We start from the raw sequence: 25,602 nt of genomic DNA, 5'->3' as shown, positions 1-25,602 counted from the left end.
GACAGCTGGACAGACAACATCCACTCTCTTAGGGAATATCTAACTAATCATGAACAGAATGTTGGCAGAAATGGGGACAGTAAAGGCCATTCTAATGAGGTCTCATACAGAAATAAGGAACATATGGATGGATAAAAGGGAATCCTTTTTTATTTTTCTTTTAAAATTTTTATTTCAATTCTAGTTAGTTAATGGGGGATCTGGGTGACCCAGTTGGTTAAGTGTCCAACTTCAGCTCTGGTCATAATATCACGGTTCGTGAGTTCAAGCCCCATATCAAGCTATGAGCTTACAGCATGGAGCCTGCCAGGAATTGTCTCTCTCTCTCTCTCTCTCTCTCTCTCTCTCTCTGTCTCTCTCTCTCTCAATAAATAAACAAACTTAAAAAATATTCTAGTTAACATACAGTGCAATATTGGTTTCAGGTATAGAATTTAGTGATTTATCACTTATATATAACACCCATTGCTCATCACAACAAGTGCCCTCCTTAATCCCCATCATCCATCTAGCCCATCCTCCACCCACCTCCCTCCATCAACCCTCCATTTGTTCTCTCTCTTAAATAAAAGGTAATCATTGTCATAAAGTGGTAAAGACCTTGGCTAAATTGTGTTCGTGTTCCAGTATTTGGGGGAAGGTAGAATTTGTGAGCAATGAAATTGGATATTTAGCTGTAGCAATTTCTTAAGCAAAGTGTCGAAGGTACAGCTTGGCTCCACCTGACTGCTTATAGTAAAATGTGAGAAAGGAGAAATGACTTAAAAATGGAATTGGTAACCAAAAAGGAACTAAAACTTAAAGATTTGGAAAATTCTCAGCCAATGGATATTGCAAACACTTGCGATAGCATGACAGAAAGAGAAAACTAAGGGTGTGGCCAAGTAACCACTTTTGATAAGTGTGAACCACAGACCTAGTCCCCTATCTCAACAGAAGCCAAGTGCTATTCTACAAATGGAAAAATGATTCCAAAGGCAATTCAGAGAGCATCAGAGTTTCCAAAGCTACCATGGTCCCAGAGTGTAAGAGTGGGGATGAGAGGTGGGGGGACAGGAGGAGCTGAGTAATTTCAAAATCAAAAGACTGATGCCTGTGGGACCTCAATGTGCATGAGTTGCCCAGTGCTGCCTCACATCACAGCCTCCACTCTCTGCATTCCAATGGCACAGATCTGGAGGCCCTGGTGCAGCACAGGCTACTTTGGCCGCCTCTATACAGGGTGTAGGCAGCACACTCTGGCAACCTCCATGTAAGCCTGGGAAGCAGGCCTTCACCTGGATTTCAAGGGACAAGGCTTTCCAACAGAGCTTCTGGCTTAGGACCCCAACCCAGGAGAGCCCCAGGCCCAGGCAGGAAGCTGCTTCAGGGCTGTCCCATTGAGCCCTAGGAGTGACATTGCCTTCTCAATTGGGACTGAAGAGGAGAAACAAAGAGGATTATTTACAAGTCTTTAAGATTTCATAGAGTTTGCATGTATTTGAACTTGCTTGGGATCTGTTAACTCCTTTCTTCTTCCCTATTTCTCCCTTTTGGAATGGAAATGTCTATTCTGTGCTTATTCTACCATTGTATCTTGGAAGCACATAATTTGTTTGGTTTCACAGGCTCACAGCTGGAGAAGAGTTTGCCTCAGGATGAGTTGTACTTTGAGTCTCACCCGTATCTAATTTAGATGGTATTTAGATGAGACTTTGAACTTTATACTTTTGAGTTGATGCTGGACTGTTGGGGCTGCTGAGATGGAATGAATGTATTTTGCATGTAATATGGATATGAACTAGAGGGAGGACAATGGTGGAAAGCTATTGATGGAATGTTTGTATCTCCCCAAAATTTATATGTTGAAATCTTAACTGCCAGTATGATGTATCAGGAGGCAGATACTTTGGAAGATGATTAGGTCATGAAGATGGAACGTTCATGAATGGGATTAGGCCCCAGAGAGCTCCCTTGTCCCTTTAGCCCTGTTAGGACACAGCAAGAAGACACCTATCTATGAACCAAAAAGCAGGTTCTCACCAGACATGGTATCTGTAGCACCTTGATCTAAGACTTCCCAGCCCCAGGACTTTGAGAATTAAATTTTTGTTGTTTATAAACCTTTTTATCTATGATGCTCTGTTATAACCCAAATGGACTAAAACACAGGTGTTTTCTCCAATCAATTTCTTGCAGTCTAATCTCATCTTGGTGTCTGCTTTTCCAAGAACTGAAAATAATAAATAGGGAAAAAGAGGTAAAAATAATGTTTCTTTTTCCTTTAGCTTATTTTCATTGAAATTCAACATCCATTCAACTAATTCAACTAATGTATGTTTTGAGCACCTATACATACAAAGATCCATAGAAAAACTGAAAGAATACTACAAAGAATTTCTTGGTTATAGTTGTTTTCCAAGGTTCTGTGGCTTTATATTACATATTGATGACTTGGTCTTGGTCCAGTACACTTTTTATATTGTAGAGGAATATTTGTTATTATATAAAAAGAAACACTGTATAGTACAAAGAGAAAGGAAACAAAGTTAAAATTATCAGGTTGCTCCAAATATTTTAAATGGTTTTTTGTTGGTTTGTTTATTTGTTTATTTTTTACAAAGAAGACCAAAAGAAAACAACAACAAAAAAGAATGTTGATTTCTGAGTGGTAGAATTTTGGGTTACTTTCTATGTTTACTCTCTTCAGTACATTTTTGTAAATTATCCAATTTATGCAATAAACATTTCGGTAATGAGCAAGATTTCTATTTTTTTAATTTATATTTATTTATTTTTTATATAATTTATTGTCAAGTTAGCCAACCTAAAGTGTATACAGTGTGCTCTCGGCATCATGAGTAGATTCCTGTGATTCATCACTTACATACAACATCCAGTGCTCATCCTAACAAATGCCCTCCTCAATGCCCATCACCCATTTTCCCTGCCCCCACCCCTGCTCCCCACCCCCCTCAAGATTTCTATTTTTTGAAGTTAGGTAACAGATAGATAGAAAGAGATAAACTCTTAGAAGCAGATAAGAAAAGATTATTTTCTAGTTTCAGAGACCTTGGCTAGACTCTTTTAGTGTGTTGCCATGGGAATGAAAATAAAAATAAGAATCACTATTTTTTTAAAAAAATCAAGAAAGATCCATATATAGTGTTGAATCTCCTAGATTATCTGAATCATCCTTCTACAGTTCTATGTAAATGTTTTCATAAGTCTCCTTATTAAAACCAGGTTTGAAAACTTACCCCTACAAATTGTGCTGTGAACTATGAGAAACTACCCTTTTAAATAAAAGAATAAATACACTTCCAATGCTCATTAATGCTGGAGGGATGTTTAAGTTCAATCCAACTCAATTGAATATTTAAATTCAATTCAAAAGAGAAAGTTTAGGGGTAGTGATATCTGTGTCCCAAGTGTATTTCAGTTCCCTTTCTGCCATACCCCTACTTTCTTTTTTCCTTTTGATCTTTTTCATAAGAACCTGCCCCCTCACCCTGACTCCATTTTGCCCACAGCAAGAAAGTAAGATATGGTACAAGCCTGTACCTAAAAGATAAAAAGTAAAGGACATTACACTTTTATCCTTGGGAGATTTCATTTTGCTTGCTTCATTATGTCCACAGCAAGCTAGTCTTTCAACATTTGTGCCATTCGATTTTTCAACCAGAATCCAGTCAAGAATAAAATATAAATGCTTTATAACTCTTGCCAACACCCTGAACAACCATTCAAATAGAACTCCAGTTTAAAAGATTCACTAGATACAGAAAAAATGAAGGTTACCACTCAAGAACTTTGGAGCAAAAATGCCATTAAAGTGTAAGAAATAATAGCATTACTAGAAATATAAAATCATTTTCCTTTCTTTGAGAAGACTAATTTATTTGTTTGAAAGACTACATTCAGTTTGAAGTACAGATTTCTGGGCCAAAATCTCAAGCTTTAACCTCTTGCTAGACTTTGAGCCAAGATCAGTGGGTCCAGGTAGCTCTTGGTGAATGGTGAGAGCCATCTGATTTTGTTATAATGCTAAGAAGGGAAATAAATTTGGAAAATATTGAGTCTATTCTGGAGGAACCAGAGTCATCTTTTACACATTGCTACAAATTTAACTAGTGCTCTCAATCTCAAATTAGCATCATTTTTTAAAAGTAAATGTTTCAATTACGCAAGATTAACAGGACTTGAAATGTAAGCAATTTCATTTCACAATACACAGCAACAACAACAGCAAAAATAAAGCAGGTTGTTATTACAAGGTTCTATCTTAATCACAAGTAATATAATAATATTGGACTGAGAATTAAAGAAAGCCAAATTCTAATCTGAGACACACCCTCTACTAGTCGTGCTAATTAAAGTAAAATGAACTCTCATATCTCTTCATCTACAAAATGGGTTTAATAATACCTGTTCTGTCAACCTCAAGGACTTATTTGAGATTTTAATAAGAAAATGGCATAAAAGTGTTTTGACCATTATGAAGCATTACCCAAAATAAAGATTATTACCTCCAGCTACAGTAAATTTTTAATATACAGCAAATAGGAAGATTGGAAATGTGAATTCATACTCCATAAACAAGGTCAAATCAATGGTAAAGGACTTAGGACAGAAAGAATTAGAATGCTCTCTCTCTCTTACACACATGCGCACACGCGCGCACACACACACACACACACACACACACACACACACCATCCCTAATCAATCAACATTAGCTATGAACATATATTGGGTGATAAAAGAAAAAGTAACACTTTAGAGCAAATTAAAGACCTTTAGGGACAGCTGGGTGGCTCAGTTGATTAACGACAGACTCTTGATTTTGGCTCCAGTCATGATCCCAGAGTTGTGGGACTGAGCCTCACATTGGGCTTAAGATTCTGTCTCTTTCTCTATCTCCCTCTGGAAATGGACTTGAGATCTATTTTGGACATAGAATTCAACTTGTTCTTGTCAAGAACAAGTCCCTAGCATGAGCAAGGGACCAAGAGGCACCTGGGTAGACAGTGGCTCAGTCATTAATAGGGGCAAACCTCAGAGATGGAACAGGCTGGGAAGGGGAGAGGGAGATGGGGTCTGAAGATGCTAGATGTACCATGCCTGTGAGACACTGAAAGTGAAGACGTGAGAAAACGGGTCAGGAAAAAGACCTAATGGGAAATAGAAATTAGTGAATTGTCAACACACAGTTTACATTTAAAGCCATGGGAGTAGATAAAATAGGCTAAGAAAAGAGTAGAGGGAGAAAAGGATGTTGCTGGTGAAATTGCTGAATTATGGATGAAAAAAAAAAAGTGTTGCAGGTACACTTCTGAGAAGTCAGAATAATACAAAGAAAAAAGTGTCCTTGGGATTTTGAAACCTGGAGGTCATTGGTGTTTTAGTGAAACAGTTTCAATCACTCTACTTCTAGAAAGTTATTCAAAGGAAATAATTAAAGGACCACAGAAAGCATTTAAGTAAAAAGATGTCACAGAATCATTTATATGAAATTATTGGAAATGATGTAAATGAGTGAAAATAAGTACTTAATTAAATTAGGTTCCTTCTATAAATAGAATACTATTCAGCTATTCAAAATATTTTTGGGGGATGCCTGGGTGGCTCACTTGGTTAAATGTCAATTCTTGATTTCATCTCAGGTCATGATTTCACAGTTCCTGAGTTCAAGCCTCAAGTTGGGTCCTGGCAGAGTGTGGAGCCTGCTTGGGACTCTCTCTCTGTCCCTCTCTCTCTATCCTTCCCCCTCCCTCAAAATAAATGTATAAACTTTAAAAAACAAAGAAAACAAAATGATTTTGAAGAACGTAAAAGTATACAGGGAAATTTTCATGATAAAATGTTAATTTTTTTAATTAAAAAAATTTTTTTAAACATTTATTCATTTTTGAGAGGAAGAGAGAGACAACTCAAGAAGGGAGGGTCAGAGAGACAGGGAGACACAGAATCCAAAGTAGGTTCCAGGCTCCAAACTCTCAGCACAGAGCCCAACGTGGGGCTGGAATTCATTAAGAGTGAGATCATGACCTGAGCCAAAGTCAGACGCTTAACTGACTGAGCCACCCAGGTGCCCCAAAAATGTTAATTTTTAAAAATCAGAATACAAAAATACATAGCATGACTTTAAATTTTGTAACAAAAAATGCAAATGTAAAATAACCCATAAAATATATTTGAAGCAAATAGATCAGATTCCTCTCCATGTAAAGTTATGGATGATTTCTATTTTCTTAATGTTTTTTAAAGTTTTCTCCAATATTTCTATTGCGACTTTGTGTTACTTTAATAGGGAAGAAACTATAAGTTACACACATATTTTAATAAGAGGCTCCCATATACTTCTGAGCTCCCTAGAGTTGTTAGTGATAGCAAAGCCAATTTTCACAATTCAAACATAAGTTTCAAATGATGTGTCTGAAAAATTCAGTTCTTTTTATAACAAATGTGGAAAATATTGATACAAAATTTTTTGTGTGTATAATAAATCCAGAAATAGCAAAGTTAAAACCACCAAGTCAATAAATAATATTTAGAAAGAGTTTATTGCACATGTAAAAACAGTTCATGAACTGTGAGATTTCAAATTCAAAGACTGGTATGAGACTCGGGGACATGAAGTTACAGGATGCCTTATACAGGGAAAATGAGGAAGCTGTTAACCTTTTACAATGATCAGTCATTGCAACTCAAGTTTTTGGAAGGCAGGGGATTGGTTAAAAGTGATCATCTCATACTATTTTTAGGAAGGTGACATAAATTTTATGATTGTCAGAGGCATTTACAACTTAAGGTTAGCTTGTGTCATGGAATAAGCTACTTTGTTTTGCTTATGTGGCTTAAATGGTTTTGTCTGCTTCAGGGAATTAATTCTCAAGTCTGGTCTCCATTTCGTATTTAATTTTAACACTTAAAATAAACCTATGCTTTAGGAAAGATAGGGGAGACAATGAATGACCCAGGGGACAAAGACAAATTGTAATATTAAATAACAAAAATGCAACTGAGTAAATTTAAAGATCAAATTGGCTTTCTTCAACAATTCATGAATCAGGCAACACCCCATCTAGCAACATAAAGGAACTCTACCAAGGTGTGGAAAAAGAAAGCTGTTTAAAGGTGGAAAGGGCACATGAAAAGGATATTACTAGCAAAGAACAGGTTGTTTCAGACTAAGTCCCCTTTCTAAGGGGAATGGAAGTGGTCTATGGAATAAAGTATCTCACTAGTGCTGACCAAGCAATTCCATGTTGATTGATTTAAGGTTATATTCCTTTGGTTTTGAAACTGCACTTAGGTTAGGTATTAAGTCTTGGTTTACTGACCTGGGGTTTAGCACTATCTCTCCTTTTAACATAACAAAAGAAATGATCTCCTAGGTTTCTTACAAGTACCAAACCCTAAGCTCAGGAAGGCCAGCCCCTTGGACATCTCCGAATGCCTTGGGAAAAATTATAGAGATGCAGAGTGAATAAGCAATCCTCATGTCTCAAATACAGGACCCCTGTATTTCTATTTCTTTAGCTGATTCTGCTGCCCAAACTGTTAACTGAATGAAAAAGAAATCAGAAACTCCCAATCAAGAGTTAAATTTCTATATCTCTTTCTAACAGTATAAATTAAACTAATAAACAACTACAGAAAGAAAAGGACAATAATTGATCTAGGCTTCTGGCTTCAAAACCCAATGTTCAAATCCATTGCCTATCAAAATGACATTTTGGGGAGGAGGCTTAGACATTTAGATAATAGCTTCCAGCTAAAAAACAAAAGAGCAATAGAGAAGGTTTTGAACGGGTCATTGAGTTTCCGGCCTAGAGCAAAGTCACTCCGCTTTTCAAAAAAAAAAGTCCATTTCTTACAAGGTTGATGTGTTTCAAAATCAGAATTGGAAGTTTGTAACAAAGGCAATACCTACTCACAAAAACAAACAAACACACAACAATGACAAAACCCTCAAAACCTGTATAATAAAACAATTATAGAAAATAGGCAAAAATCTTCATTGCACCCTCCCACACACAACCACACATAACACCCCTCAAAGAGATATATATGCCTGCCTCTTCATTCCTCGACTGAAGAAACATTGAAAACCTGTGACAAAATCTACTGCAAGTATATAAAAACAAACTTTGAGATGAGAAAACCCAATTATTTTGCTTCCGCGATTCAGAAGGATTTACACACACCACACTTTCTGAGCACCTGCATAAGCACTTTTCTCTTCCACCCCACCATATGCATTCAAAAGTTCTCCAGCACTACTTAGTAAGCTAGAAAATCCTTGGTTCTACTTCAATCTACTTTAAACTAAGGTTATCTTTTATTATCTGCTTTACTTGCTTCAAAAGAACTTCTGCACTGAAGCAAAGAACTTAAAATTCAGTTATAAGTTCACCTGTTTTGTAATAACTTCAATCATAAAGGCTAATAAGCAAAATCATTTTTTAAATGGAAAGCATACATTAGCACAGCTAAGTTTGTAATGTGTTAGAATATCTTGCTTAGTAATTTTATTGCCTTTCCTAGTAAAAGCCTATCATTTTTTAGTTATACTTAACTTTCTGCCTTAATTCTTAAGAGAAATTAAATATCCACCTTTCATTTTGACAGACTTTCAACTTTTAGGTTTTCCAAAATTTTCATCAAAGTAGACTATTAGCAGAAGCTTTGTTGAGATTTACTCAGCGTCTCCGTTTCCTCTTATTACTATGGGCTCAGTTACCAATAGGCCCCTAAAATATATCGGCAAAGTACGATAATCCTCTCAATAGACGAAATTGTTTATTTTCTGCATAATGCTTAATTTTGACCGTAGTAATACAAGAACTTACCTGTGATTTTAAAAGATTTAGCCAACTTACTAAATCTAAAAGGATTTTTTTCTGGGGTGCCTGGGTGGCTCAGTTAAGCGTCCGACTTCTGCTCAGGTCACGATCTCGCGGTTCACGGGTTCGAACTCCGCATGGGCTCTGTGCTGGCAGCTCAGAACCTGGAGGCTGCTTCAGATTCTGTGTCTCCCTCTCTCCCTGCCCCTCTCCCCTGATTGTGCTCTCTCTCCCTCAAAAATAAATAAGCATTAAAAAAGTGTTTTTAGGGGTGCCTGTGTGGCTCAGTCGGTTGAGCCTCCGACTTCGGCTCAGGTGGTGATCTCACGACTTGTGAGTTCGAGCCCGCATCCGGCTCTGGGCTGACAGCTCAGATCCTGGAGCCTGCTTCATATTCTGGGTCTCCCTTACTCTCTCTGCCCCTCCCCCACTCACACTCTGTCTCTCTCTCTCTCTCTCTCCCTCTCAAAAATAAAAAAAGGAAGGAAGGAAGGAAGGAAGGAAGGAAGGAAGGAAGGAAGGAAGGAAGGAAGGAAGAAAGAAATCTCAAAAATAAACAAGCATTAAAAAAATTTTTTTAATGTTTTTAAAAAGAATTTTTTTTTTTATTATTCAAGAGCTGGTTGATATTTAAACTTCAGTTTGATGTCAAAGCAGAATATTTAATTTATTAGTTAGTTTTACTTGCTCCCTAAATCTAAGGACAGGCACATACACAGACCAACTGGACCGGGATTTCCAAACACAAATGCCAGGCAGGGTCAAGAAGGTAAAGAATATGAGAAAAGTAGAACTGTACTTCTCAGTAAGAGGGCAGGACCCACTCACAGGAGGCAGCTGCCACTCAGCACCAGCTAACTTTTGCCAGGACAGAATATGGACCAGGTGGAACCACAACTTCAGATTCACCAAGAGAAGCTAGAAATTCACATTTATATATATTCGCTACTAATGGTTAAAAAAATACCCCAAGACACTGAAGGCTAAACCAACCAACCAAACAAACAAAAAAATGTTTGTGGCCCCTATCCAACTACCATTTTGCTTCTTCTGGTGAATAAAAAAGAAAAAAAAAAAACCCACACAAGAAGTAAGTTGCTGAAAACTTTTCTCAAGCAGTATCTGAATTCCCACTGTACTTCCTCCTTTAGGATATAAATGATATAAAAGGCATACATGATAGTTAAATGTAATAATCCTATCTGAAAGGAAAAAGATTAATAATTGCAGTTATCATACTACCTTAGCTTATAAAGTCAGAAAAAAATTAGTCTGAAACTGACGGAAATGAAACACAAAACAGCTAGGCTTTGATGATGGAGATGAGGACAAGAGCCTGGTTAAGAAGGCTGCTGTGGATTGTAGCATAAGAAAGTCTAGATGTACATGAAGCAAGGGTCAGGGATTCTTCATAAAAATGGAGTACCTGAGCTTAGGGGGCTTTGCGGATCTAGAGGCTCTGCATGAGTCCCAAGGAATAGGGATGAGGCTATAAAGTTTCACTGATTTCTAAAAGTTGTCACAGGTCAGCTCTGCTCTCAAACAACTATTTCTATTGGCAACTTAGAGTAGTGAACCCCAAACCAATTAATCAACGAAGTATAGTATAGAGGGAGAGTTGCTCATTCTTATTTTCATCGATCATGTTAAAATTAAACATTATGCAAAGCATTCCAACATTTAAGAATCGTATTATTAAACCACCACTAAGTCTTGGCAACTAAGACACAACAAGGAATCAAAGCAAAAGAGGAATTTTGATAGTACAGCAGCTGGTGTTTTTTGCAAGCCAATTTGTTTATAGGTATTGGGTAGCTAACTAGAAAGTTCTTGTAGCACTCGAAAAGGGGTCAAATACTGAGATAAATCTACATTACATATCCCAAGTACCATGAGGCCAACCCCTCCAACCCCCACTTCAATTACTTCTACTCTGCTTTCACTCCTTTGTTTCTTCTGATAAAGCACAAAATTTTCATTATCTTCCATTATAGCACTTACCATAAGCCGGCTTGTGGTAACAGGTATTGACTCTTCCTCCTGGCAGCTCAAAGACACCTTCATCCATAGCAACAGATAAGTTTTAATTTCTTTTCTCTCTGCTAAACTAGCTGCTAAGAGAAATGACATTGCTGAAAAGTGAATCCAATTCTTCACTTGGCCGGTGAATCCATGTGCTTGAAAGGGCATCCTGAAGGTCTGCCAGTGACCTCGGAGGAACACAGAACCCCATTTTGCTTGAACAGACCCTTGACAAAAGAAGCATGCAGACAAGTACTTCCCAAACTTTAGTGTACTTATGACTTACTTGGGGATCTGGTTAAATACCCATTCTGAGTCAGCAGATCTGGGTCTTGCATTTCTAATTTGCACCTGGGTGCTTCTGTTACTGCTGGCCCACACGCATTATACTTCAAGCACCAAGAGTACAGACAGTGTGCCTTTTGAACTCTTCCCCTGATGCTTTTTCCATATTTCTTTTCTTCAAAGCACCAACACTGCACCCACTACTTCAGTAACCTGCCCAAGCTGCCTGCCATCAACTGCCCCACTCCAGCCCCTTCTTGCTCTTTACCCATCCTTTGTATTGTTGTTATAGGCACCTGTCCTTAGTATGTTGCAACATGGCAAGAGAAAGCTAGTCAACTGACTCACGTAAAATGTTAATAGTTGTTTTTTGACCTACACTTTATTTTAGAAATATCTGATCCAGGGGCAATGAGAGAAAGATTCTAGAGCTAGGATATGGGGCTTTTTCTGGACTCCTTAAACACCAACCCATTGAAACTACCTAAATTCACCTGTGTCAGCTGATTCACTTTTGCTCTTCTGTGACATTAAACTGGAAATTTCCATTATTTGGCACCTCTCAAGTTCACCCGGCTGGACTGACTATGATTCTCCTTATTTTCTCCTAACCTCTGGGTTGAGATGCCATGACAGCTTACTCAGGAACTGAGACTGTTAGAAAGGTTGAAGAGCTTCTGAAATCCTATCAGACTTGGCAGTATTACAGGGATAAATCAGACACAGAAGAATGTTCAACTTTTGGCTGAAATGAGAATGTCTTTATCTAAATTCCATTAAGCCTGGCACCTTTCAGAGAGTTCTCCGACAGGAACAAAACTCAAACACAGTGTCTGCAAGCCTGCCAATTTCCCCTTATCTGAATAACCTTCAATTTAGGGCTGGTCTATATCATTGACTTTAGAAAATTACCTGTCATTCCATTTTTGCTTCTTGTGTAATTTAGGTTTTGTTATTGTCAAGTTCAAGTATCATTTACAGCATAACATTAAAATTCCTTTATGGTCATTATTTTAACCTCCATAAACATACGTGTCCATGAACGAGACAAAGAAGAGATTTTAAAATTGAAAAATTCAAAGACTGCGAGATTAACTGTTTCTGTACAACACAGAAGAAGCCCCAATTTTGGATATATTTGTTCCTGAGTAATGTTTTGAAGCAGAATTGAAAGTTGAGTCCTCCGTGAACTAGATGAAAGTGCCCTGTCTTTTTCATAGGTTAGCCATTAGTAGACACAAAGGACTGATCAATTTGACAATAAGCGAGCCATATCATTAGGCAATGAAAAGTAAAAGGATTACCAGAATGCGAATCAGAGAAAGGAGAATATTTGTCTCAGGTTTCCGCCCTTCACCCACTAGCATGATTCCGATTACAGCTCCTGTATTTGCTTTTTTAAACAAAGATTATCTTAATTATCCTAATGATTTTTTCAACAATTACTTAGAAAAGCATTGCCTCAATTCCCAATTAGGCCAACAAAAATAGGATCTGATTTTACAGAAATCAGGCAGGATGAACTCAGCTACATCCCAGGGGCAGCAGAACAGAGCATTGACAGGCACAGACCAAAATATCCTCTTATGAACTTCTAAAGGCACATGAGGTGTCTCCTGCACTTCCAGTTTGGGGACTCCCCAGTTCCTTCTCCCTGAGCACAAAGAAGTTGAAACTACAAGTGTCTGTCTAAAATGGCATACACTGGGCAAGGGAGAGCAATGTGAGGATCCTCCTGTACCTCTGAGTATGTCTGAAGACAAACAGCCTTAAAAAGCTGGCATGCTCAAATCTCACAAAATCCATCACCTATGTGATTGAATTATCAAGAAAACTCCCAGCTAACTTCAGGGCTCTGGCTTGGAAGGAATAAGCAAGAAATCATTAGTTGTGGAGCACACGCAGCAAGCATGTGCTGGGACGTTATATAAATCCAACCAACTCTATAAATCTCAGATTTTAGAGCTAGCATCGGAGATGGCCTCTTAGCTTCCCAACAGCAGCCTCTGTGGGGTATGAAAAAACACAGTGAATCTAACAGAAGTTAGAAATCCGTTGTGATGGATTCCTCGGTGACTTCAGAGGGTAGAGAGATAGTGCTGTGGTGGAGAGCCCTGGAAGCCTGCAGCCACCGTGATTGCCTAGCAGCTGGGAAACACAATCCCAGAGTCAGGAGCATTCTCTCAGGAGCAAGAGGTGCTGGCAGGTGCCCTTTGTCATCCTTAATAAATGCACATTAGGTGTCTATCAGGGTCAGGGGTCCGGTCAGACAGAAAGACGAGTACATCAAGGTCCTTTCCCTGTTATCCTCTCGTTTACTTTATAAACACCACTCAACCCCCATGGCCCCCAGGAAACCCTTGGTGAGCATCTGTTGAAAGGCACATAGCCCAGAACTGAGAATGGGAACATTTCAATAGATCGAAAGACAAGAGCCAATGGATCCACTTGTAAATTAAAAAAAAAAAAAAAAATTTTGGAAGAAAGAATTACAGGCAGAAGTTGGCTAAGTGGGTTTGGAAATTAATCAAGGTACCATCAGCATTATCTGGATTTCAAAGACATGGTATTTTCAGAAATTGCCTTCTCTTAATTATGGAATGCCTAAAGTTTTTTGCTTTCTGAAAATTACCAACTCATGGAATAAAAAATGTTCTCTATGCAATATAGGAAAACGTGTTTCCTCTATTCTTGTACTAACATGAAGTTTGGTCTCTTCTGTTTGAAAACACACTTACCAAAATGCAGTTTTACAAATATTACCAAAACTTTATTATTTTATATCACTTCATCAGGAAGTAGGCCAAGAATAAAATGACAGAAATATTCTTTACTCCTCACTCAGCAAAGGCCATTATATGCCTCAGGCAAGCAATTATTTGCCAGACTGAACTATTAAAATATTTTATGACTCAGAACCAATTGTCAACAGTGTAACGCAAATATTTTAGAAAGCTTGATTACATAGGACTAGCTCATGAATGAAAAGTTCAAAGTATATTTATTTAATAAATATAATAAATATGTATGTTGATCAATAAAATATTAGAGGTAGATTAGGTTTTTTTAAAGTATTTCCATTGCAAAACAGAAAAACAGCTGTTGCTGTTATAGGGCATTTTCCCGTTCAATGTCCTCTATGTTAGTAAAGTAGTAACATTACTCAAATATATGGGAAGCCATACCCTAGAACAGGTAAAGCCCAGGGCCGACAAATTTTTTTCTGTTAGAAGCAAGACAGTAAATATTTTAGGTTTCACATGCCACATAGTCTCTGATGCAACTACCCAGCTCTGCAGTTGTAGCAAAAAAGCAGCCAAACACAATACAAAGAAGAATGAATGTGGCTGTGAGCCAATAAAACTTTATTAACTAAACAAGTGACAGGCCAGCTCTGACTCCTAGACCATAGTATGCTAACCCCTGAGTAAAGCCAAACCCCAGTGTAAAAATCAAATCCAACAATGCTATCAAGATTTACCTAATGATTTTAGCATTTGGGATTTATTCCAACTGCATTTTCTAATTATACTAAACCCATATTTTCACAAATAGGTAAGGAATAAAAAATTCTTATTAAGTATATAATCAGGTTAACAGTTTTTCAATGAATAAGTGTCCATTAAACAAGAATGTGTCACATAATATTGTGCTATTAGGTTATATAGAAAATTGCATTAGAAGCAAATAATATTCTGCCAAAGCATCATAATCATAACACATTTCAGGATCTTAAAGTAGTGCTGATAATTTAATGAGAAAACTGGTAAGATGCCAAAACTGGTCCAAAGAGCATTTGAAAAGGTGTAGGTAGACAATTTAATGAGAAAATGTTAGGATAAGATTACCAGGTTAGATTTAAACCTGGTTACTGATCAACAACAGAGGTTATCTGTTCCACTGTACAGAAATTATTTGCATATCTACTTGACAAAAATCTACAAGTTAACCTCTGTCCTACAGAGTTGTAAATGGCTTAGTCAGTAGAAGCCCAGCACCGCATGGAAAGAATATTCAATAATCCTTTTTTTTTTTTTTTTTTTTACCTATTTCAACGTTTCAAATACTTTTCCTGACAATATTGGAGGTTAGCCTATATCTTCTCTGCATCTTTGAAATATCTTGAAATGTATTACATACATTCTACCATATGGTCTTATATTTTTTCCCCATTAAGAGAATAGAATTAGGAAATAGGTAACCTTCTCTGCATCATGGCACTATAAAGACTCAAAAAATTAATGACAACAAACATCCTTCTCCCAAGTTGCTCTGCACACCCATGTCCTTGGGATTTACTATTCTGAGAGTCTACTTACACAGCCAACAGTGGACAGCTGAATGGATGATGGTATATTAGCACCATGGAATAACTGCAGCTGTTGCCATCATGTTGTGGAAACATTTATTGGCATGAAAATATGTTCACAATATATTCACAGGTGAAAAAAGTAAGCTACTGAAGGATGCATATGGGCATTTGTTTTCTGCATTACTCTTATAGTTTTAAAAGTGTAAGATTCTCTCCCCACTCCTTAAATGTAGGTTGTGCTTAATAACTTCCTTGCAAACAGTCCAAAATGAAAAGGGGGAAAAAGGGTAAGTTTGCAGTAGAGAAACATGACAAATACGACCTCAGACCAGTGATTAAGGTCGGTACCGACAGTGATAACCCATGTTGGTTGCAGTTACCCTTGTCATGATATGATGAAATGGCACTTTATCTCTGTGGTCTTCCTCCCCAAAACCCACAGTCCCAGTCTCATAATGAGAAGAATTTCAGACTAATCCAAATTGAGGGATAGTCTACAAAATACCTGAATTGTGCTACTCAGAACTGTCACTGTCACCAAAAACAATAAAAGTCTTAGAAATTGTTACATCCTAAAGGAGACATGATGGCTAAATGTAATGTAGTATCCTAGAGCAGACAAAAGGACATTAGGTTAAAAACTACGGAAATCTGAATACAGTATGGGCTTTAATTAATAATAAAGTATCAAAATTGGTTCATTATTCATAACAAATGTACCATACTAATGTAAGATGTTAATAATAGGGGAAATTGGGTGTGGGATACATTGGAACTCTCTGTACTGTCTTCACATTTTTTTCCATAAATCTAAAACTGTTTTAAAATTTAAAAGTTTATTAATTTTTTTTAGATTTAAGAATCTCTATTTTTTGCATCATTATTTTTTCACTTGAATTTCTTAAAAATTTTTTATTTATGTTTCACCTTCATAAAGTATTTTAAAACAAGGGAGGCATTTTCTGTGAATTTATACTTCTGTATTTTCAAAGCTGCCTTCTCAAGTCTCAAAGTCCCTTTTCCGAAAAAAAAGAATATTTCTATATGTGTCACACCACAATTTCCTTTAATCTTCACTTAATCATTCCATTTAAGAGAATTTTCCACACAAATATGAAAAATTGTAATTTTGTTATAATGAGATTTAGATTTCTTCATAAGGCTCACATGGTTGATTTCCTATCACACAAACTATCTTCTGTCATAATATTTTACTTTATGAATATTACCCTGATACCTAAGTTGAATCAATGCAGCTTTATTGGTAAGATGAAAAATGGTAAAAATATTAAATGCAGGTTTTGCTTTATAAACATTCCTGTACAGTCATATGTGACAGAGGAATCTAAAAAGTAAAAGGTAAGAGTTGATTTGTGTCTTAAAACTTAAACTTCACTCCATACTTACTGAGAGGTCAAATTATCTGTGTGGTAATTTACTTTAAGCATAAACAGTATGATATATGTATAACTTAATTTTAATCTGTATCCCCACAGTGGCTTGTTAGTGGTTGGAAGACCCCCATTCAGAAATCTACATGACAGAGGAGTCCACTTCAAATGCCATTGTCGAAATCTATATCAGAATATTGTTAGTTAAGATAGTATGTCTAGAAAATAATTTTTATGGGTGAACTAGAAGATGTTCAATGGTGTTTAACCTGATCATACCTGATTGTACCTGATTTTACCTGATCGTACCACCAGTGATGAAGTACGTATAAAAAGCCAGGAAACTCAACACTCTAAGCCAATTGCTCCATTGGGTTCTGGGTCTTCCCCACTTCCCAGATGACCTTGTAGCCTGACCACACCAGAGCACTCGTTGGTCCCCTAGACTGGCAGATCATCATTTGTATCTATGTCAGAATGCATCTTCAAAACAGTAAAAGCTAACATTTGTTGATCACCTACTGTGTGTCAGACACTATTCTAAACCTCATACATGTAGAAACTCATTCAGTCTGCCTACACTTTCTAAGATATGCAGTGGTATATATCACAAATAAAGAAACAGAGGCACAGAGAGTTTACACAACTTGCTGAAGGTCTCACTGCCAGTAAGTAATGTGAATGAAAGAAGCTCTCCTAACCCATAGAACTTTATTATGTCCTGTATTCTAAAAGTTAGAAACTCTAATAATAAAAATATCTTTAAAAGGCTGACTGCCTTGAATATATTACATGACATGACATGACCCCTTCAAGGTCATACTGTTCTCTGTTCTTCTGAAGCAATATTTGAATCCCTTTTATTTCAAATGTTTGTTTACTGTCATGCTCCTTCTTATTAAAATGTTTGTCCGAATATCTTTTCAAATGTGTATTTGACATTTTTACCTGGATCTCTGAAGTTGGCAAAATGAACACTCTAATTGCTTTTAAAGTGCTGGTTTAAAAACAATTGTGTGATAATCAATTGACTCTGGACAAAATGATTGACCATTTCATCCTCCAAAGTGACAAATACCATTCTTGGTCTTTCCACACCACACTTTGGTGTAGTCTTGACCCGGCCTGGCAGAACAGATCCTGACAAAGAAGTAGTCGGCTACAGGAAAAATCTCATGAAAAAAATCTCACTGAAAAATCTCATGAAAAAATACCACTTCCAAATACTGCTTCCTTGAGCAGTTTTCAGTTCAAAAGACTTTTATCATTTCAAGTAGGGCTCATAATGAGTCCTTCCTCTGTGTTTGCTTGTTCTGTCTCTCCTCTGTTATTGCTTCCCACCACTTAACACATTTTTGTAGATTTCATAAATCATTGTTTCTAGTTAGCCTATTTTCATGTGTAGGCAAGACCCACTTTTTATGGGCACTCTTCTCTCTAAGAGTCAGAAAACTGAAACCCCACCCTTGCTCAGTTATTTTCAACCAAATGGACTCTATTCTGCAAAATTTGGTGTATCAGAGATGACCCAAAGTATTCCCTTGATGACTTCCAGAACCATCATGACAAGAATCACCTAAGAGAAAACAGAATTGTTTTTCTAATAGAAAAATTTCATCCTGGCCAGATGAAGTCTGGTATCTATAGGACAAAGAAGCATACAAAAGAAAACTAAAATTTAGTTCACTCTTCAAACATCCAGGAAAGTCTGGAAACTTTACTGAGTACAGAGAGAGAAATGCAGAGAGACAGAGAGGGACAGAGGCAGAGAAGAATTTGGGGACAAGCCTTGTAAAACTATCTGCTGAAAGGCTCCAGGAGCAAAAGTCCTGTTCTCTATTTCTTAAAAGGGGTACGGGCCCAGGTTCCTCTACCAGACTGTGTTAAGGAATATGGATCCCTGTGAAACACCTGGTATTGATGAAAGAGTACCTGATAACCCCAATAACCTTTATACTTTGTTCCTAGACTTACAACAACCCATGCAGTGGTCCCCTACCAGCTTCCAGATTTCCTTCTTCAGAGATGCCAGAAAAGTTTCTATACAGTTATTTCAACATAAGATTAAATATTCAAAACATTATTATTGAAGTTGCTTAGCCCTGAGGAGGTCACACCTTAGAAATAATGGCCAGCGGTGGCCACTCTGCTTCACGGTGAACGGAACAAAGACTGATCCCCAGAAAAGGTCTATTTTTTAGAAACTAATTCTTTTGCTGTCTATTCCTTAACTTTTAAATAATAGGAAGTAGATCAAAATAACCATTCTCCTCAAGTAAGCCTGAATTACAAAGGACTGTGAAATAGAAAATTATTAGTCTAGCAGCAAACAGTGCATAGATGTTGACATCCAAACAGCTATATCTGCAAGTAACTCTGCTTTATATTGTGATGTAATCTCTCTTTTATAGATGAAAGAATATGTTACCCTGAAAATAATTAATTTATTAAGAATTTTTTTTTTTTAAGAATCTTAAGAACTGTTTGGGAAGGAGTGCTCCAAATACATTACTGTATAAAATTTCTATTTTTAAATATATATGGCTAAAAAGTATAAAATATGTTGATATATATTAGGTTATTTTGATTAAATATCACAGTTGATTTTTTAACCAGAAAGTCAGGATGTCACATAAAGTGAGTGTATAAAAAAATAAATTATCTTAAGCTCCAAAATAAAAAGTTATCTTTGGCCTGGTAAAGACCAGCAACAAGGGGCACTTGGGTGGCTCAGTCCATTAAGCACTCAAATCCTGATTTTGGCTCAGGTCAAGATCTCACAGTTAATGAGAATGCGCATCTCACTGGGCTCTGCACTGACAGTGCTTAAGATTCTGTCTTTTTCTGTCCCTTCCCCTTTCTTTTTCTCTCTCTCTCAAAATAATATATAAACTTAAAAAAAAAAAAAAAAAGACCAACAACATGCCAGTAATTGATAATAGGCTTGTGCCTGAGGTTAGCCTCTGAAAGTAAATAAAAAGAGAGGGAGAGGTATCTGAGTAGCTCAGTCACTTAAGCCTCTGACTCTAGGTTTCAGCTCAGGTCATGATCTCTGGGCGGTTTCATGAGTTCAAGCTCCACATCGGGCTCTGTGCTGATAGTGTGGGGCCTGCTGGGATTCTCTCTCTCTCCTTCTCCCTCTCTCTCTGTCCCTTCCCTGCTCACACTGTCTCTGTCTCTTTCAAAAATAAAGAGACTAAAAAAAAAAAAAAAAAGAGAGAGAGAGAGAGAGAGAGAAAGAGAGAGAGGAAAAGGGAGAAAAGATATCAGTTTACAATCTGCAAACAGGGAACACTTGTTCTAGAAAACTGGGGAAGGGGTTGACCTAATTACCTCTCTTTTCTTTAATAAAATATTCATATTTTATCTCACTTTTATTTCTAAAACATTCATTACAAGTTTGAGGATGTTTTTGTTGTTGCTGGTGTTTTAAATACCCCTGGTTAGAAAAAATTTATCCAATATATGGAAATAAGGCAAAAGGATGGCTGTGTCCTTCACTGACATACTGGGGCATTGGCTAATAAGTCAGCTGCCTAGGGGATTATATTTTTAACTTACTATTTACCATTGATTAAAGTTCAGACTCATGAAGTTAGGTTTTAACTTGTAGAAAATTGATAAGTTGCAAATGATTTTGGTCTGGTAGAGATGTAAATGATTTCTATCCTGTAGAAAATACAACCCCAGAGATTAAAGCTTTATTGTCCTATTTTGCACCTAATTTAGTACTCTTACTTTAGCATTCTGTTTTTAATTCTCCTTTGATCCAACTTTGCCATCCTGCTCGGTCCCTCTTTAATGAGTTAAACATATATTTGGCTCACTTTAAGTCTAAAATTCTAATTTTAGGGGTGCCTGGGTGGCTCAGTCTATTGAGCATCTGCATCTTGATTTCGGTTCAGGTCATGATCTCACATTTCGTGGAGCCTACCTAAAATTCTCTCTCTTCTTTTCCCTCTGCCCTTCCCCTGCTCATGTGCATTTGCATGCTCTCTATCTTTCCCTCAAAAAATGAAATAAAATAAAATAAAATAATAATAATAATATAACTAAACTAATATAATATAACTAGATAAAATATAACTAAACTAAATATAACTAAATAAAATAATAATATAACTAAAATAAAATTCTAACTTTAAAAAATATTGCATAATAAAAATGAAATTTCTATTAGTTTGCATAAAGTTTTAAGAAATACAATTTTACATTGTATACTATAGCTACAAGTGCAATTACCATAAGATATGAAATTGGAAATCTTGGGCACAGCATATTTGTTTCTATTTAAGAATTTGAATTTCTGCACTACAACTAAAGAGCTAACATTTTATGTAAAACATGATATTTCTTTCATTTGAAATGAATTGCAACTGAAATGTGTTGTAATTGTAAACCTGAACGTTCTTTACAAATACAATTCTAACGGGACCCGGATGATCCGAAAATTATATGAAACCATAGAAAAGTTTCCACTTGAGCATAAAATCTTCCACATTTTCCACTTATTTGTTAAATTGACTGCATTTTATTTTGATATACTCTTGATATTTTTATAGCATTCTTAGTTGGATTTTAGAATTCTGAATTTTTAGTTCTTAAGAAAATATCTATTTGTACTTATCTAAAGACTTCTGAAAAATAACTGTGTTTATTAGACCTGTTTTTAAACCAAGGACACCAATAATATGTACAAAGTGTTTTTGACCCATTACTTTGACTCGTTGTGACCCATGTGTACAAGTCCATGTACCCATGCTTTGTTCTCTGATAATCACAAGAGTTGTAAATATGAGTTTTTGCCTTGATATTCCTGAAGCAAAATTAAAGACTTTGACTGTACTAGGTTAATATGATCCTAATTGGGAGATTTAGATTGATACACTTTAAACTTGGTATAACAATGTAAGTCATGAGATGCTGGGTTTTTAAAGGGATGTTACAGATTATAAAATAAAAAAGAATTTGTAGCTCAGAAAAAGAAGCAAAATAAATTTAAAAACTTGAAAGATCAGAAGATGATTTAGTAAAGTTTAAAATATATATAACCAGGGGAGGGTCAATTAAGTGTCCGATTCTTGATCTCTGCTCAGGTCATGATCTCAAGGGTTCATGGGCTTAAGCCCCACATTGAGACCCATGTTGGGCTCTGCACTGACAGCATGGGGCTTGCTTGGGATTCTCTCTCTCCCTCACTCTCTGCCCCATCCTCTACTCACGCTCTCTCACTCAAAATAAATAAATAAATTTTTAAAAATAATTAAAAAATAATAAAATAAAAAATATGTAAGTACATAAAATATATAGATTCTGATATTCTAGAAATTCAATATAGTTTAACAATATGTTTTTTTTTTTGTTTGTTTTTTTTTTTAAATTTTTTTTTTCAACGTTTATTTATTTTTGGGACAGAGAGAGACAGAGCATGAACGGGGGAGGGGCAGAGAGAGAGGGAGACACAGAATCAGAAACAGGCTCCAGATTCTGAGCCATCAGCCCAGAGCCTGACGCGGGGCTCGAACTCACGCACCGCGAGATCGTGACCTGGCTGAAGTCGGACGCTTAACCGACTGCGCCACCCAGGCGCCCCAACAATATGTTTTTATTAGGGATGATGGTGTTACAGATGATGTACAGAATTTCAAAGATTGAGCTATTTGTGTTTCACTTAATCTCAAGTAGAACAGACTCTTCTCTCTTCTCATTGACAGTAGCCACCAAGAAAAAACTAGCAGCTAAAAGTTTCCACTGTTTTAAGCATTTGGATTTTCAGCTGATAATATGCCAAAGCCTTCAAAAGGAAAGCTAATGGAAACAATTGAACCAAACTATCAATCACTTAGTAATTATATAGCCACCCAAAAACTACATAATTTCTAGAACAAAGCAATTACCTGCAAATCCTTAGAGTATGCAGTTTAAAATTTAAAGGAAATACATAGAAATGTTTAGACTTTAGTCTAGTCCTTTTATGGTTTGTATTAACGTTGTATTTTTACCGTGGAACTCTAATATTGTTAGTAAATAACTAATTATGTTGATTGTGCTGGGAATCTAGAATTCAATAAGATATATATAAAAGTGTAGTATATATTGTATAGTGTAAAAGAAAGAAGGTAATATTTTAAAATCAAGAATTAAGGTAGGAACACCCTACTGACAGAATGGGATTGAAAATTTCCCATGGGAAATGAGGCAAAATTATCTTATATCTTTACACAATTTAAAAAACAAAACAAATGAAACCCCCCCACAACTTTCTTCCCTAGTTCTATAATGTCACTTCTAAAATGTTACTTTCAAAACTAGCACAAGGTTTTATGGCCTCCAATGCTATTTTTTTCCAGGTTTCCTAGAAAAATGACATGCCATGTCTGGGGCAAGAAGGTACAAGGCAAATGAAGATCTTCCTATTGGCCAACAAGCAAGAAAGCTTTCAAAGTTTATGGAGTCATGTCAAAATTACACCAGAGGCAATCAAATTGGGGGTCCCACTGGCCAAAGTTATGATAATCTGAGCATCAAACAGAAAAAGTTGGCTCAAGTTGACTGTCATACTTTAAATCTGAAAAGCCATAAATCCACAATGATACATGGAAAAGAAAAGGCTAACAAAAAATAATCAAACAAACAAAGTTTCTATTCAGTTTTATATTCAATCAAGCAGATCTTACTGAATCATTTATTATATCCATGAAGAATATAGTAACATATAAATATAAATACATCAGTGAAAAGACATTTTCTGATTCATGGAAAATATTAGTAGAAAGACTCCATAAGGCATGACCTGGAGTCAGACAAAACCACATAAAATATATACTTTTAACTAAAATAATATTAGGTATTTTTAAGAATTGTATGTTCTGAAGAATATAAAAGAATGTGACGTTCCATCAGATCCCAAGACTCTATTTTCCAGGGTACCAGAGCGAGAAGGAGATTGACCTGGGAGGGAGCTACAGAATTCTATGGCTACAAAGAAGAATTAGGCAATCAGAATAAATGGAATTCAGAGGAGTGGGCTATTGGATCACCACTCTCTTGAAGTTGTAAGAAAAATTGAAATAGCAATCATAAATGGGGCTCAGTATATCCCTGGAAAGACCACATATACTTGTGACAGTTTTATGTGTCAACTTGACTGAGCCACAGAGTACCTAGATATCTGGTAAACATTATTTCTGGATGTGTATGTGAGGGTATTTCCAAGAGAAAGTAAAGCAGATGGCCCTCCTCAATGTAGGTGGGCGTCATCCAATTGGTTGAGGACCTGATTACAACAAAAAGATAGAGGAGGGAAGAATTTCTTCTCTCTGCCTGAATGTTTGAGCTGAAACCAGTCTTCCCCTGCCCTTAGACTTGGACTTACACTCTGGGCACTCCAGTCCTCAACCTTCAGACTGGCTCCTACACCACTGGTCCTTCTGGTTTCAGGCCTTTGTACTCAGACCACACTGCTGGTTTTCCTGGGTCTCCAGCTTGCAGATGACAAACTGTGGGACTTCTCAGCCTCCATAATTGTGTGAGTCAATTCCATATAATTGGCAATACAACACTACAACAAGGAAGTCTGGAAGTAAGTGCATGGAGACATAGGACAAATAACCACAACAGTGTTATGAATTTGAAAAGCCACTCTCTAATAGTGGCTATAAGGATTCATTCTGCCTTTACCTCCTTTACAGTTGTAGTTCACTGCTGCCTACCAAGAGGTTCTTTCTAACCCACTTCTTACACTTCTTCACCTTCCTCAAGTGTTTCTTACAGTGAACAATATGAGTGATTAAAAAGGCAGAGTTGAGGCTAAAACATATATAGGTATAAATGTGTGGATTTTTATGTCCAAAAAGGAGAGAATATGATGACAAAAACAGTCCCTATATAACCAACAAAAATATATATTAAATGTTCTAGAATTTATAATCTCAATTTATTTTAAAAAACCCTTAAATTTTACTCTCTGGAACCAATTTCATGGGCCCTTCGATGTCATACTGCTTTTTCTTCTTCCAAAATAATACCATGACTCTCATTCTTGTCAATGTATATCTGAATTTCTTTTCAAATCTATATGTACTTTATTTACTGTGTCTCCCTTGTATATTTTAATTTCCTAATTCAATTTTGATCTAATTTACTGTTATTATTCCAATTTTTGAAATATAAACTTGAGTCATTTTTAATGCCCTGAGGATTGAAGTGTCTGATTTCTAACTAAAAGTTGCTTTCTTGTTTCTTCCTGCAAGTAAATCTTACACCAATAACAAAAGCTTTCTTTTCAAAAGCTTGAGTCTATAATTACTTTTCCTATATCCATGGTAGAACCTGAGAATAAAACCCAATATCTCATTGATTAATTGTCTGATGACAGGGGGTAGGGTGTTGAAGGTTCATGAATAGGTTATATGGTACCTCTTTACTGATAAGTAATGGTTTTCTTGATAGAATTTGCCTAAGACTTACTCTGATTCTAATATATCCCTGGTACCTGGTGGTGGGATCTTGAATCACCAGAAATTCCTAATACTTATTGAAAGAACCTAACAATTGCTGAACAGCTCTGGTCATAAACACAGGCTATTTTACTATATTAAATATTGACATTTTTATTGACAATATCAAAATAAATCAATAATCAGGATTCAGAATTTTGTACGATAATGTTGGACAAAGTGATTTTTCAATTATCTTTATAAACACTTAAAAAATAAACAGGCTAAAGTTTGTCATTTTGTCAATAAAAAAATTTTAAACA

The sequence above is a fragment of the Lynx canadensis genome, chromosome C2, assembly GCF_007474595.2.
Source record: "Lynx canadensis isolate LIC74 chromosome C2, mLynCan4.pri.v2, whole genome shotgun sequence".
In the NCBI taxonomy this organism is placed as follows: Eukaryota; Metazoa; Chordata; class Mammalia; order Carnivora; family Felidae; genus Lynx; species Lynx canadensis.
The sequence above is the reverse complement of the archived record's forward strand: the minus strand, read 5'-3'. Positions refer to the sequence as shown.